Here is a 17,130-nt window from a genome sequence, read left to right as displayed (position 1 = left end):
CTACGGTGCCAGAGGATGGGCAGGAAAACCAATGCAGGCTCTGCTATAACACATGCCGGGTAGAGTAACTGTAGCTTGGGGGTATTCAACCGGTCTGTGGAGTCTGTGGAGGTCCACGGAAATATAAAAAAAGTTATTTCAACGTTTTTATGAATATCGCTAGCAGCAGAATAAACACATTTTGAAGTACATACCTACAGTAGAAAAGAGGAGAATATATTTCTAAATGATGTCAACTTTATTTCTCAACTCCTAATATTGAGCCAATTACTCTCACTGGAGTATCTGACAATGGTCGCGTTCCCCTGCTCAGACGTTGCATGCATCAACCAATGGTTTCGTTCCACGTCGTCGACTGTGCCGTCAGGAACCAGATTGCTATAACATATGCTCTTAGCTGATGCATAAAATACCTATCCATGCGTTGTAAGATCTGGCATGCGTCAGCAACGCCTGGGCAGAGGAATGCGGCCATAGGCTTTGAAAAGGCACCCGTGAGTGCCGCTGGCTGCTGGTAACTTTCTTACATTTACATTTTACATTTTAGTCATTTAGCAGACGCTCTTATCCAGAGCGACTTACAGTTAGTGAATACATATTTTTTTATACTGGCCCCCCGTGGGAATCGAACCCACAACCCTGGCGTTGCAAACGCCATGCTCTATCAACTGAGCTACATCCCTGCCGGCCAGTAAATAGCTGCTATTTGCTAAAATGTGTTCGAGTTACCTTTCTATCTAATAGGCTACGTTAGAGTTTACACGTCCTTTTCTAAGGGTGACAGGTACCCTAGTGGTTAGAGTGTTGGGCCAGTAACCGAAAGGTCGCTAGTTCGAATACCCGAGCTGACAAGGGCAAAAATCTGTCAATGTGCCCTTGAGCAAGGCACTTAAACCTAATTTGCTCTAGGGGCATCATACTACTATGGCTGACCCTGTAAACACACATTTTACTGCACCTATCCAGTGTTTGTAACAATAAAGTCAAAATAAACCATCTACAAACTATATTTATTTTATAATGTTGATTACTTCTCCTTGCCATTCACCTGACGATAATATATTATTTTGTATTTTTTTGCAAACATATGATGGGGTCCCTGGGTCGCCGGTTTACCTGGGAGGGGGTCCCTGGGCAAGAAGGTTGAAGACCCCTGCTGTACTAGCTCTGTGATTACAAATGTAGGCAGTTAACTAGCCCAGTCCCAGATCAGTTTGTGCTGTATAGTCAACATGACTACAGGTCCCCTGTAGTTCAGTTGGTAGAGCATGGCGCTTGCAACGCCAGGGTTGTGGGTTCGTTTCCCACGGGGGGCCAGTATGAAAAATGTATGCACTCACTAAACTGTAAGTCGCTCTGGATAAGAGTGTCTGCTAAATGACTAAAATGTCAAATGTAAACATGACAATGAATGAGCATAGGAATTGGCAAGTCAGTACAAAACAGACCAAGCTAACACTTAACAGTATTTATGCACACACGCACAAGTATCTGGCAACCAGTCCTGTGGTCCAATGGAGAGGCGCTAACTTGTAATTACATGCCTGGCTGCTGATATGGGGACAGTCAAACCTTGTTGCTCCGCATTAGGAAGGATGACAGCCAAATGGTGACCCAATCTAGCAACTGCATCCCAAAACAAATCTTCAAGGCAAACCACTAGAGAATAACGTTATACCCTTTTCAGACATATGGAATGTGGTGCCTTGAAAGCGGCTTGGCTATGGCATGTTTGTTTGTCTGAAGGGTACTCTAAGGCTTCTCTGGATACAGTTTCAAAGTGCCACTGAACGGGCATTTTATTTGTCAAAAGGAATGTCGCTTCTGAAGTGGGACTAACGTCAAATCACTAGGCAAGCAGAACTGTCAACAAAATAATCTTGAGCTACCTGTGCGCAGCCCGCATGCGCGCAGAGCACTCTTTACTAAAAAAATATATGTTAAAGTTAGTTAAATACCATGATTTACCAAGACATTTAGATGTTGAAGAAAAACAGGCCAACAATGAGACATCTTCTATCATCGTAACAGCACATGTATGCATGTCGACACCTCCCCACCAATCATACACAATACAGATGCCTGGGTGTCACAATTCAACATAAGACTTGTATTATATTGTATACAGTGAAAACGGTCATTTGTATATAAACACTTAAAAGACATCCAGCGACAGCGTAGCACTTTAAATGACCCAAGCGTCTCTCCTCAAGCCCGTTGATACAGTGTGTGTGTGTGTATATGTGTGTGCGTGGCGTGGAGAAGGAAAGCAGGAAACGGTAGCAGGTGTGTCTCAAACTCTGAGCCCAGAACTCAGCCTCTCAGCCCAGGCCTCCCCCTCAGAAATAAAGTCCAGATTCACTGTTTCTCCCACAGGAAATACTGTATATCCCTCTCTTCTGGCAACTTAACAGAGGGGTCCAGCACGTTTGGCCAGGTTGTCTCTACATAGCAGTGCTCAGCCCAGAGTCCGTCGCTCCAACAGAACCATGTTTTTCATATTAACTCATGGATTCCATTTTTATGTCCCTGCATGCAATTTGATGGAAGTTGATAACTAGCGTTAGCGCAATTGCTAACTAGCGTTACCATGCTAGCGGTTCTTTTTTATTAATATATTTGTTTACCCCTTTTTTCTCCCCAATTTCGTGGTATTCAAATTGGTGGTTACAGTCTTGTCTCATCGCTGCAACTTCCGTGCGGACTCGGCATGCTAGCGGTTCTTGTAGACTTCCAGTCATTGCCTACCTTCAAGTTCATTCAAACTGCACACAGAGAAATAAAAATGGTATCCGTGAGTTCATCTGACTCTGGGTAAGTTGTGCACTTCATAGGGTGCCATTTGGGACAGTCATCATGGGGAAGTATTTGGGAGTGCTACATTTCCTCAGACACCCCTAGAAGGACCACAGGTCTAAATTTACTGTCCCAGCTTCCTGTTGTAACAGTAATTGGTCCTTGGACAGTCAGAGAACTGCACAAGGTCAGATACATTCCCTTCATAACACACACACACACACACTCAGGCGCATGCACGCTGACACACTGGAAGATAGGTAGGCCTTGTTTGTAGCCAGCTCACTCTGTTCAATCTACCCTAATAAGGTGAGGTGTTAGCTGAGTGGCTGGGCAGAAGAGGTCACTGACTGGGTATTTACCGTCACGGTTCACTGGCTGGTACCCAGGCCTGGTCTGGACTTATCCAGACCATCTCTATAGGGATCAGGGCCAGTCACAATACCCAGGAACAACGTGTATCAGTCCAAAAGACCAGACCATGGCAATGTCCAAGACGGTACACAAACTTCAAACAGACCCTGACCTCTGCACACAAGCATTTTCTCAGACATAACTGCCACAAATAGAAGGAGCATCATCCGAACACACTAGCTAGCAATGCCGTTGCCCCACCCCTGGACAGACATCCCCAAAATAACCCAGATAAAAGTGTCCCTAAGAAGTGGCTCTCGATGGCTCAAGGTGGAGTGCTCTTTAGAGAGCACTAACAACGTGTGCAGGCTACCCTCACAGTGGTGGTCAACAGCATGCAGCTCGTGAGTTGAAACCCACCATGAGATTCGAATTTACTGTAGACCCTGAGAAAAATGTGCACACAGGTGCACAGACCTTTCCACAGAAAGAGAGAAAAATATGGAACGTAACATACAGCAACAGAATACTTCACCGATCCCATTTGCCAAAGCATTCCTGGTGTTCTTCCCATTCCATTCCCACCCGGCAATCTTCCCAGGAACTGTCATCCCATTTTTGTTTAGTGTATGGCAAAGGCTGGGACTAGGACAGATGCAGATTTTGGAACCCTTTATTTAGTATCTTTCATTTTCAGCCACTGGTCAGCCAGAACCAAGGCCAGAACAGTCAAAAAGTAAGCCAGTAGGTATGAGGTTGTGCCATTGGAAGACAAATCAACTGAAACACCAGAAGATGCTGCTGGCCAAGACAGAGAAGCTGTGCCTATTCCCAGAGAAATGACTGTGTGGAAACTCAATACACAAAAGGTTTTAGGGTAGATACCAGAATAGTACAGGAATATACCAGAAATTCTCCATATTTCATATCCCCATGAACCTTTGACTGGTTACTTTGGCAATATTTACTCAGCTCTCTTCCTATGGGAGATAAATAACCATTCAAAAAAGGAAAGAGCCATTACTAATTCAATGGGAGGTAGGGCACAATAAATTAGACCAGTTTAAATGGACAGCTCAAATGAAAGCTCCATTGGAGCGTAGACATGCTCCCAATTCCAGTCCTCCTCTCCCTGTTTGTTCCTAGACCTTTCTCCCTTTCCTCTCCTCGTTTGTCCCTCAAATGAATCCCCCTTTCCAAGCCCTGTTCAGCTGGTGAAACATTCAGAAAAAAAGTTAAAAGAACCACAAGGTACATTCCAAATGACTCTAAACAGTGCAGCCAGAACCCAATCAACACGTATCTGGTAAGGGTCTGTTCCATTTATAAGCATCAGAGCTGACAGTTCTGATGTTCCTGTTAGTATTGGAATAAGTGCTACCAGACAGGAGGCTAAACCCCAGGGGACCCTGGATACAGAGAGATAGATCACGCACACTGGAAGACACTTCCTCAGAGAGTTCTGCTCTCGCCATCCACACCTGTAGGAAATGTATCCTAGCTAGCTGAGACTCTCCAATCTCCCTCTGTGTGTGTTTGTGTGTGTGGTGATTGGAGTCAGTTGTCTGTGCTATGGCTTACATGCCATTTCAAATCAGTCTATGACACGTGTGCGCCACAGCTGTTTATAGATTCCTCTATACAGCATCGCTGCTGGCTGTAAGAACACAGTATGACCGCTCACCTCAGCTATTCTACACAGCGCAATGTTGACACTTCTGCTATTCTACACAGCCTTACAGTCCACATGTCTCCAATGTGTTTCAAATCAGAACCCACTCACATTGCTACCTTCGAGACAACCAGCGCAGTGTCACAAGGAACTTTGAAAGGTGTTCTACCCTCTTGTGGCTTTGAGTCACTAGTGACTCTTCTCAAGGAGTGAAATGTAAGTTATCAGCAAAGGACTTTGCTGATAACTACTTTATTGAGGAAAAGTGTACTTACTATGCCTGTGATATGTGGTTGTCCCACCTAGCTACCTTAAGATGAATGCACTAATTCAGTTGCTTAAGAGCATCTGCTAAAATGGCTAAACTAAATGTAGGTCATCATAAAGCTTATTAATAAGGTACTGGTAATTAGGTTTCATGCTAGGGGAGGTAAAAAATAAATAAATACACACTGAACAAAAATAAAAAGATTTGACTGAGTTACAGTTCATATGGAAATCAATCACAGTAAATGCATTAGGCCTCAATCTATGGATTTCACATGACTGGGAATACAGATATGCATATGTTGGTCACGGATACCTAAAAAAAAAAAAAAAGAGGGGCGTGGATCAGAAGACCAGTCAGTAACTGGTGTGACCACCATTTGTCTCATGCAGCGCGACACTCTCCTTCGCATAGAGTTAATCAGGCTGTGGATTGTGGCCTATGGAATGTTGTCCCACTCCTCTTCAATGGCTGTGCGAAGTTGCTGGACATTGGCAGAAACTGGAACATGCTGTCATACGCGTCGATCCAGAGCATCCCAAACATGCTCTCTGGTGACTATACAGGACATGGATGAATGGGACATTTTCAGCATTCAGGAATTGTGTACAGATCCTTGCGACATGGGGCTGTGCATTATCATGCCGAAACATAAGGGGATGGCGGTGGATGAAATGGCACGATAATGGGCCTCATGATCTCTTCACGGTACCTCTGTGCATTGAAATTGCCATCGATAAAATGCAATTGTGTTCGTTGTCCGTAGCTTATGCCTGCCCATACCATAACCCCACCATGGGGCACTCTGTTCACAATGTTGACATCAGCAAACCTCTCGCCCACACGACGCCACGCTGTCTGCCATCTGCCCGGTACAGTTGAAACAGGGATTCATCCGTGAAGAGCACACTTCTACAGAGTGCCAGAGGCCATCGAAGGTGAGCATTTTCCCACTGAAGTCGGTTACGACGCCGAACTGCAGTCAGGTCAAGACCCTGGTGAGGACGATGAGCACACAGATGAGCTTCCCGAGACAGTTTGAGCAGCTATTTTCAGGTCTCTTCAGAGATGTTCGATCGGGTTCAAGTCCAGGCTCTGGCTGGGCCACTCAAGGACATTCAGAGACATGGCTTGGTTTTTGCTCTGACATGCACTGTCAACTGTGGGACCTTATATAGACAGGTGTGTGCCTTCCAAATCATGTCCAATCAATTTAAAATTTACCACAGGTGGACTCCAATCAAGTTGTAGAAACATCAAGGATAATCACTTTAACAGGATAATAATATAATTATATGCCATTTAGCAGACGCTTTAATCCAAAGCGATTTACAGTCATGTGTGCACCGGAGCTCAATTTCAAGTCTCATAGCAAAGGGTCTGAATACTTATGTAAAGGTATCAGTTTTTTATTTTGAATAAATTAGCAAAAATGACAAAAAATCTGTTTTCACTTGGTCATTATGGGTATTGTGTGTAGATTGCTCGGGATGTTTCTTTATTTAATCCATTTTAGAATAAGGCTGTAACGTAACAAAATGAGGAAAAAGTCGAGGGGTCTGAATACTTTCCAAGGCACTATCTGATTATTAGCTGTTCTCAATCACAAGTGGATCTCAAAAAAACGATCCTCTTCCTCAATAGTGCGCAGCAAATTGTACTAGATGAAAAGCCGAAATGGGTATGACATCCTGGCTTACTCAAAATGCCTACCATTTAGTATCTAGTAATTTATTAGGCTCCCCATTAGCTGTTGCCAAGGCAGCAGCTACTCTTCCTGGGGTCCAAAACATTACATTGTGCATCATACAAATTTACATTGCAACATAATTACGTAACAATTTTACAATACTACATTACTAAGAATAATGTGTGGGTGAGGCCATTATTATTTTTTTTATCTGATTTTATTGCTAGCTTGAGTTACCTGAGGTGGGAGAGCACTCCATGTAGTCATAGCTCTATATGTAGTACTGTGCGTTTCCTAGCCTCTGTTCTGGACTTGGGGACTGTGAAAAGACCCCTGGTAGCATGTCTTGAGGGGTAATGTATGGGTGTCTGAGCTGTGTGCTAGTCGTTTGAACAGACAGTTTGGTACTTTGAATATACGTCAATACCGCTCACAAAAGACCAGTAGCGATGCAGTCAATCTCTCTACTTTGTGCCAGGAGAGATTGACATGCATGTTTTTGATGTTAGCCCTCCGTTTACTTTTAAGGGCCAGACGTGCTGCTTTGTTCTGGGCCACTATAATTTGCCGATGTCCTTATTTGTAGCACTTGACCATATAACTGGGCAGTAATCTAGGTCTGATAAAACTAGGGCCTGTAGGACTTGTTTGGTCGATTTTGATGTTCTTTACTGACAGACCTCTCCCAATCTTAGCAACCATTCAATCAATATGTTTTGACTGTCCGTTTACAATCTAGGGTTACACCAAGCAGTTTAGTCTCAACTTGCTCGATCGACACATTATTCATTACTAGATTTAGATGAGGTTTAGCAAATGATTTGTCCCAATACAATTTGTTTAGTTTTTTGATATATTTAGGACTAACTTATTACTAGCCACCCATTCTAAAAGAAAGCAAGTATAGGTATTCGGCCACGGCCAACGACTTGCGTGGTCAAGCCAGACAGATAGGTTAAGACTCTCCTCTGGCATTGGTCTGAGGCTGGCTCTAGCTCAGGTCCACCTCTGTGTCATGGAGCATCAGGCTGTTGGACGTTTCACCTCCTCCTCATTTTCTGACAGAGTATCGAGGGATGGACAAGGATCCAATTACCAGACAACATGAGGTTAGCGAAGTGTCAGCTGACCATTAAACCCCAGGACGACCCTTAGAGATCCTACAGTACACGGTCAGGTAGGCCAGGATCCTATTCAATAGGGAGACAGACAGCGCTGGAAATGGAGTGAAACAGGGGAGGTCCAAGAAAAACGGATTTCCTATTGCAAAACATTTAGCTACTGTGTTCCACACAACACAACCCTGACACGAGGCCTCCCCAGTCCCAACCCATATTAAAATGACAAGACAGACCAAAACAAATGTCTGTGCGCAACAGTTGGAAGCTCCATCGCCTCTGAACGTCATTTTCGGTTAGTTTCCTAACAATTACACATATTGAATCGCTACCGTTCTTCGACACCTAGCAGGTGATCTATTGCACACGGCAGTAGTTCTTGTTAGTCTGTCTTGTCCTTAACACCTGGTGATTTGTTGTCAGTACTCTTGAACATTCGGTTCTGTTGCTAGCCTTCTCTATGGACACCCATCGCTGGAGAGACCAAACAAGGCTGTCAAAACAAACCTCTTATTAATAACAGACCCATTGGAGTGTGTGACGACAAATATATCCCCAAGCTAAATGAAGAGAAGGTCAACAACATGAGACATGTCAAGATGTAGTACTCTCTTGTCCACAACAGTGCGTCTACTTCCTCACTTGGCTGAGAGCTGCATGGTGATAGGGCCTGTTTCTGTTCCTGGCAGGGCCGGAGAAAACAAGCTCTACATCCTGTCCACGTTCCCCATCTATCCTCAGATTGTATGGACTCCTTTATTAATATGGGAGAGAGATGTGACGGCGACGGTCATCATGTCAGCAGACATTGCAGTGGGAGACTATTTGCAATCTTTATTACACTAGTATAACACACAAAACATCTTTCTCCATCTCAGAAGGATCCAATTAAATGTTAGTCTTCTTCTCCCAGGGTCATCACCTGAAGTGATTGGAGTGCAAAGAAACAGTCTCTGCCAAGACAGCAGCTACAGTATATAAGTGCTTCCAGTAAACGTCGTCTGAAGAGATTGGATGGTCACGGAGGGTGAATCCCTGGGGCTCGGACTCTATTACAAACAGCTGATGGTAGATGCCATGGCAACAAAGTAAGAGTGGTGAAAGGCTTATGGGGGGGACTGAAACAGACCAGTAGACTACAGAGATGGCATCAGGACTCTCCTTTCTCACACCCAAGCCTGAAGCCACCCGGATATTAGATCACAGTTAGCCTATTAGGTAATGCTTAAACTGGGTATTTATGGAACAGTGCTAAATAGACACTTAGTCAACAGTTAGCCTCAATCAAATGATACATGTGGAAACCGTGCACACAAACATACACGTAAGTACGCAGGATACTACACACAATTAAGAGGTGTCTTGTCCAGACCACAGGTGATATCCATCTAAGAGATGTTAAGTAAATAATGAAGAACTCTCACTGGTGTTAGTCGGCCTCAAGATCACATTTCAACTCTGGATTTGTAGGGGCAATGCCCTTTTAACGTGGTACTGATCTAGGATGAGATACTGTAATCTAGACACCTTCGTGATGAAAAAAAGACATAAAAAAATCTACAGTTACATATCGCAACATTATTTTGGACGATATTCTGTTGATACTTTGACGCAAAGTATTGGTTTGTAAGAATTACACTATTTATTAATAAAAACATTTGCCACGGTAATGTACCTGCGCCAAAACTCCAGTATTCATCCTATAGCTTGTTCTCCATCTTCTTTTTTAAAATAGTGAGCCAACATGTTTTCAGCACTTATTTCCATGACTAATCAAAACCATTGTCTCATGCTCGGTCTCTCTGCAGCAGACATACAGTATTGTGAGCAATATGTTTGGAACATCAAATCACAAAATTGCAGTATCGAATCGCAATACATATAGAATTGTGAGAATCGCAATACATAGTATCGGCACCTAAGTATCGTGATAACATCGTATCATGAGGTCCCTGGCAATTCCCAACCCTAGATTTGTTTATGTTACCATAGTCCTATGAGAAAGCACGCGCGTTCCTTGCTAGGGCAGTTGTGCTCTATTTCTGTCCTGTGTATTCTGATCCTGACAGAGAGAAAGCAGAACAGGTGCAGGACAATGTGCAGCTGTAGTGTCAGGATATGACAGAGCTATGGCCCAGTCCTTCACTGGCTCACACAGACAAACCAACTACCCAAATCTCAATTTCACCTATTCTAAACCTTTTCACACTTCACCACATTCATCTGAAGTAGTATAGGAGCATGGAAATATCAATTATATCTCACGAGAAAGAGGATCCAACATGTTATAGGGCTGTCACCTTTTCAGAGCTTTAAGAATCTTCACAAGGATTTTATAAAAAGCTATACTGGTCAACAAAAGGTGGACAAAAGTTCAGCATCAAACTGACTATCGACATTTTCTGATTTTAACTGAAAATCTGTACATATAATATATTACCAATGGGTCTGGGAGGAAGAGTCCTGGACTTGGTTATGTTAGAATAGGTCAGTTGCTGAGCAGCTCCAAATCAAACAGGCAGGTACCAGAATTAAATTGGGAATGTGAGAAGAGAACCAATAAGGACTGTTCCAATCAATTAGAATGGGGATACAGACTGTTCCAGACTGCCATTGGGTTCAGCAACACCCCATTTCTCTGCAATCTCTCCCTTCCTTATGGTCCATCATCGAACCAGTTCACTTCCAATAGATAGGGGCCATCCAGCCAGCGATCATATCAATCAGACCACTTCTTCACGGAACAAATAACACACAACAGCCCAGCTAGCATTCGATTCAAACCGTATAAAGGCATTTAGAAGCCAGTCAGTACTTCAAAAGTGGTTACTAAAAAGGGCATCTTCTCAGCACAAACCTTCCCCCAACAACTCCTTACTTAAGTTTCTCTCAGATTAGATGTGACAGAATAGTGCCTGGGCTGGGTTAGGTCTTCTGGGCTGGGTTAGGTCTTCTGGGCTGGGTTAGGTCTTCTGCGGTAGGTGTTCCTGGGCTGGGGAAGGTCTGTTGATAGTAGTGCCTAGGTTAGGGTAGGTCTTCTGGGGGCAAGTCCGTGGGGTTAGGTCTCTGGTGCGTTGGGTCTTTGGGGGCCGGATAGTTCCACAGTGGGTATGGGAGAAGGTCACAGCTAAGCACAGGAGGGCCAGCGGGACACGACTGACAGGAGTGACATGAAGCACGAGTTGCCAGCACCGGTAGAACGATGGCCACCTCCCCCCTCGCTTACCCCTCCCCCTCTTAACCCCCTCTCAGGAAAGCATTTGTGGCAGTTATATCTGCAGCAGGCATGATTCAGGGAGCTGACAAATTTAGAAAGGTGCTTTCCCACTATGGCTAGATCAATCAAACCCAGAGAAGAGAGGAACAGACAGGGGGGAGAGACAGAGGGTGGGGTAGAAAGAAAGAGCAGGGGGGGGGGTAGGGAGAGGGGGGAGAGGGAGAGGGGGGAGAGCGAGCGAGCGAGAACATTTTGAAGCAATGACAAGGAGGTAAAGGGGTGGTTGAAGAGGCTATTAGGGAGCTGCATCTTTCCCTTTCAAGATGATTCGATACGCATCTAGATACACGGGCTCCGATACGTTTTAGTTTTGAACGATTCGGTGCAATTCGGTTTGATGCACTAACATTTGTTGCATAAACATTCATTTTCCATTCTAAATTAATATCTGCTGCTGATGGAGCTCCTGAGCTGGGCCTCTTCGAGCTGGATCTGTCAGAGCTGACTTGTGTAAATGTTGTATGCATGTTGTATGTACTACGTAAGTAGGCACCTGAGCTGAGCCATAAGGGGCAGACTAAGCATCTACCACCCCACTACCACTATGTAGCCTGTTCCCCCCCCCGCCACTAATTAAATTGTCATTTTTGCAGATTAAGTGTTTGCGCTAGTAATGTATCAATATTTATAGTTTACAAATTAGCTATGACATAGCACAACTTCAGATTCCCCCCAACTCAATCAATAGTTTCAACCATTTGAAGTAGAGGGATCTCCTCTCGCGTCGGCCATGCAGTGCACCTCGCAAGAGTGATTGCTGTGCTCGTTATGAAATGATCAACTTTACTCTGTATATCTAAAAATGACCATATACACTGAATGTTTAAAGCAAAATGACCAAAACTATTGCCGATGGTGAACCTGAACAATCAAAATAAAATCTATTGTTCAGCAGGTATAGCCAGATGAGTAAAAACACCATTCAACAGTGCATAGATAACAATAACCTAGCAAATTACATTGGTTGTCACTCAACTAATAAAGCCTAATATCACACAAGCCATTTTAGCATTTGAATGCTAAAGGTGCTGCACAGATGTGCAAGATCAGGAACAGGCCGCCTACCTCCTGATGGCCAGCAGGCGAAGCGGGGCACAGTGAGCAGTTTGACTAGGCTACTGATATTGCCTGGGGTTGTTCACCATGCAAAATGACATGTAGATCAATGACAATCAACACAGTTCGACACTGACGGAGAGGACGCATCAGTTGTCACATAAGATTAGATATTTTCGGATGGTAGAAATAATATAATATGAGCAAAAACATTTAGTGAACCGGTGATTCGTAACGTTTGTAAAAGTTTTTCTGACCGATGCATGCTACAATTGGATCAGTTTGGGGTCCACGGACCGATGCACTTGAATATTAAACATTTGAATGGCGGACCGATGCATATCGGTTGATCGTTACATCCCTTGAGGCAATCTTGATTCATGTCCCAGGTGTATTTCTACTCAGACCATCAACCAGTCACACTACATATAGATAAACACACTGTAGATAGAAGCCATTTGATACAACACATGTCCTAATAGTACCAGAGTCACACCACAGCATACAGTGGGGAAAAAAAGTATTTAGTCAGCCACCAATTGTGCAAGTTCTCCCACTTAAAAAGATGAGAGGCCTGTCATTTTCATCATAGGTACACGTCAACTATGACAGACAAATTGAGAAATGTTTTTCTCCAGAAAATCACATTGTAGGATTTTTAATGAATTTATTTGCAAATTATGGTGGAAAATAAGTATTTGGTCACCTACAAACAAGCAAGATTTCTGGCTCTCACAGACCTGTAACTTCTTCTTTAAGAGGCTCCTCTGTCCTCCACTCGTTACCTGTATTAATGGCACCTGTTTGAACTTGGTATCAGTATAAAAGACACCTGTCCACAACCTCAAACAGTCACACTCCAAACTCCACTATGGTCAAGACCAAAGAGCTGTCAAAGGACACCAGAAACAAAATTGTAGACCTGCACCAGGCTGGGAAGACTGAATCTGCAATAGGTAAGCAGCTTGGTTTGAAGAAATCAACTGTGGGAGCAATTATTAGGAAATGGAAGACATACAAGACCACTGATAATCTCCCTCGATCTGGGGCTCCACGCAAGATCTCACCCCGTGGGGTCAAAATGATCACAAGAACGGTGAGCAAAAATCCCAGAACCACACGGGGGGACCTAGTGAATGACCTGCAGAGAGCTGGGACCAAAGTAACAAAGCCTACCATCAGTAACACACTACTCCGCCAGGGACTCAAATCCTGCATTGCCAGACGTGTCCCCCTGCTTAAGCCAGTACATGTCCAGGCCCGTCTGAAGTTTGCTAGAGTGCATTTGGATGATCCAGAAGAGGATTGGGAGAATGTCATATGGTCAGATGAAACCAAAATATAACTTTTTGGTAAAAACTCAACTCATCGTGTTTGGAGGACAAAGAATGCTGAGTTGCATCCAAAGAACACCATACCTACTGTGAAGCATGGGGGTGGAAACGTCATGCTTTGGGGCTGTTTTTTCTGCAAAGGGACCAGGGACGACTGATCCGTGTAAAGGAAAGAATGAATGGGGCCATGTATCGTGAGATTTTGAGTGAAAACCTCCTTCCATCAGCAAGGGCATTGAAGATGAAACGTGGCTGGGTCTTTCAGCATGACAATGATCCCAAACACACCGCCCGGGCAACGAAGGAGTGGCTTCGTAAGAAGCATTTCAAGGTCCTGGAGTGGCCTAGCCAGTCTCCAGATCTCAACCCCATAGAAAATCTTTGGAGGGAGTTGAAAGTCCGTGTTGCCCAGCGACAGCCCCAAAACATCACTGCTCTAGAGGAGATCTGCATGGAGGAATGGGCCAAAATACCAGCAACAGTGTGTGAAAACCTTGTGAAGACTTACAGAAAACGTTTGACCTGTGATTGCCAACAAGGGGTATATAACAAAGTATTGAGAAACTTTTGTTATTGACCAAATACTTATTTTCCACCATAATTTGCAAATAAATTCATTAAAAATCCTACAATGTGATTTTCTGGAATTTTTTTTCTCATTTTGTCTGTCATAGTTGACATGTACCTATGATGAAAGTTACAGGCCTCTCTCATCTTTTTAAGTGGGAGAACTTGCACAATTGGTGGCTGACTAAATACTTTTTTCCCCCACTGTATACACAACACACTCAATTAAAAGTTAATTTGATACAGGAAATATTCAGTCTGAATGTGACCCCTCGACTTGAGGTGCCAGTCTGTCTTGGTATACCGGCATTCCTATTTATCCCTGGATGTTTTACCTGGCTGGGACAATACATTTACATTTTAGTCATTTAGAGGAGCAACTTACAGTAGTGAGTGCATACATTTTCGTACATTTTTCCCCGGGGGAATCGAACCCACAACCCTGGCGTTGCAAGCGCCATGCTCTACTAACTGAGCTACACGGGACAATATGTATCATGCATCTCAGAGCAAGATTACAGGGGGGGATTGATCCTAGATCAACCCTCCTACTCAGAGACGCTTGATACATACGGCCCAGGTCCTAGTCCTGACATGGCTGTGGGGGTCTGGAGAGCAGAGGTCCAAATTCCACCTCAGCGGAGGGTGGCAGCATCCGCAGCCCAACACCAGCAGGAGGTAACTGGAGACGCTGGCAGCCATTTATGGCCTCAAGGCTGGTGCTTTGATAGCACTCAATCTCCCAGAAATAGACTTAACTCACTCTCTCGCTCAACTCACAGGGATCAAGTCAGCTGTCACAGGGCAACAATCCCCTCGGACACCTAACTACCTCGACACACGCAAACACACCTTGCGCCAACTTTTCTAGAAAGTAATTAACTGTAGCTAGGTAATATTCCCTCACATTGTTGCTGGTTCCGTCATTAAATACTTGGTAATGTTGACAGTTAAGGCAGCCATCTTTTCTGAGTCTCTTTGACATGCATGTATTAATGACTAGTGGAAACTGACGGGGACATTCTCCAGAAGGTGCAGGGGAGACAAAATCATGGAAGTCAAGGGCTGACATGGGTCCCACAACACCAAGAGCAAAGTTCACTGGACCACTAGGCTATTCTAAGATTCTCATCATATCAACAACACATAGGAACATACAGTATGTGTAACATATAGGAAGTGATGGAAAAGGAGGTTGCATTAGGTAGAGTATCAGGTTGATATGGGGAGTTAAATCTGTCCTCTGTGTCGATGACAGGGTGAGGGAATGCTCTGGATGTAGGCCAGAAGAATGAATGCTTCGGTCCTGTCGCCAGGGCAGCCAACGGGCCAACGGGGGGGGATTATCAACCCAATGTCATCAAGTCTAAATTTACTCTATTAGAATCAAGTGGGTGGAGGGGATGAAACAAAGGTAAGATGACACTGACAGAGTAACTGACAGTAACGAAAACTCAATGAGGACGGCTGTTCGGTCTTTTGTGGACTCGCACTGGGACAATATACCCATTGAATGAAAGACCTGTTGACCGTTATTGGTTCAAATCCCAGAAAAGGTAGTCTTAAGTAAACAAGCAACACAGAACTGGCTAAATAGTCACCAGGACACAGAGCTGAACTGATTCCCATCAACTGCCATGTAAAGAGCTGTTTTCTCAACAAACAGTACCCTCTAGTGTTTATCACCAGGTACTGACTTAGAATCCCCTATGGGAGTTGAGCAACTCACTTCATGACTTATTCTCCTATTTACTTACTTAGCCTACTGCTCACTCAACAATAAAATTAATAAGCTGAATATCGAAACTTTATTACATTTGTTTACCCCCATGTTACAAAAGTAAACCTGACTTATGTTTTGTCAGTTAGTTGGGACATGGGGTCCTGCGCATGATGCCAGAGCTTTGAGGTTGTTCAGCGGAGAGAGGTGAGGCACTTTGTGCTTTCTCTCAGTGGAAGAGAAGAGAAGACTCACAGGCTAATTAGCAGAGGGGAAACATTAGCTCTTTATCAGCCAACCAAACCTATGACACAACATGGTGGAGAGAGGAGCAAATGTGATTTCAATTTAGCTTTGTTGTGTGGCAAGGCAGAATGTTTATTACAAACATGCCGAGTCGACACATGGAAACAGTCAGCACAACATACAGAAACTGTGCAGACAGAGCAACTAGCTAGCTAACTACCTTTCTGTTTTTCCATAAACACCAGCAAATACACCACAACAATGGCAGAGACGATGGAGGCAAAGTGGAAATATTTGCACTTATAAAACCACCACTCCTCAGCACCACTCCCCATGCAAAACCACCCCAGTGTGCTCTCTCCCACGCCATTGTGTGACATACAGAGCTATAGCATTTGGAACACAAAACCCCTCAATTAAAACATCCCTCTTTGCAGGACCTGGATCTTCTTTACATCCTTATGGTTGTTCCATTGTCCCTGGCCTCTTGGACCACAGGACCAAGCAGGCTGGATCCCCGCCTCGCTCTCCCCAGCCTCACCAGGCACAGCCAGGTTCCCTATTCACACAGAGCACTGAGGATGAGCAACTAGGCCCTATTAAAATGACTTTCTCCTCTCTCCCTCCTCTCCATCTCAATCTTTCTCTACTCCTCGACACAGTCGAGGTTCCCTATTCACCAAGATCACTCTGCATGAGCAATCAGACCCTATTAAAATGAGACAATGAGAACCCAGTTTAAATTATGTCCTCAAAACAAACAGTGGCAAGTCAAATTCAAGGACTTAAGTACTTTTTCAAGCACTAATATTTATTTTCAAGGACCATCAATTTGTAATAGTTCCTATTATGCAATTGTTTCTAGACGCCACCAATTGGCAGTATATCGCCACAACCTCATGAAAATAAACAATTACTATTCATCACTAAGTTCTACTCAATAATACGCGTTTCACTACTTATTTACTACATACAGGAGTGGTAAGTCAGTACTGATGATATTGATGGATTTCCTTATATGAACTGTATCTC

At 44.0% G+C, this 17,130-nt stretch overlaps 1 protein-coding gene across 2 annotated transcripts in view; it reads right to left on the bottom strand.

Moving 5' to 3' along the window:
- LOC121549955 (supervillin) overlaps positions 1-17,130 on the bottom strand; it is a 123,399-nt gene that overhangs the window by 65,723 nt on the left and 40,546 nt on the right. Inside the window, exon 1 of one of the 2 annotated variants that reach the window (XM_045210528.1) lies at positions 10,339-10,358. The exons of the other annotated variant lie outside the window; for it this stretch is intronic. The gene's annotated coding sequence lies outside the window, so the exon portion shown is untranslated. Of the gene's footprint in view, positions 1-10,338; positions 10,359-17,130 lie in introns of those variants that run through there. 2 annotated transcript variants of the gene reach the window in all.

The sequence above is a fragment of the Coregonus clupeaformis genome, chromosome 34, assembly GCF_020615455.1.
Source record: "Coregonus clupeaformis isolate EN_2021a chromosome 34, ASM2061545v1, whole genome shotgun sequence".
NCBI lineage: Eukaryota > Metazoa > Chordata > Actinopteri > Salmoniformes > Salmonidae > Coregonus > Coregonus clupeaformis.
The sequence above is the reverse complement of the archived record's forward strand: the minus strand, read 5'-3'. Positions and strand labels throughout refer to the sequence as shown.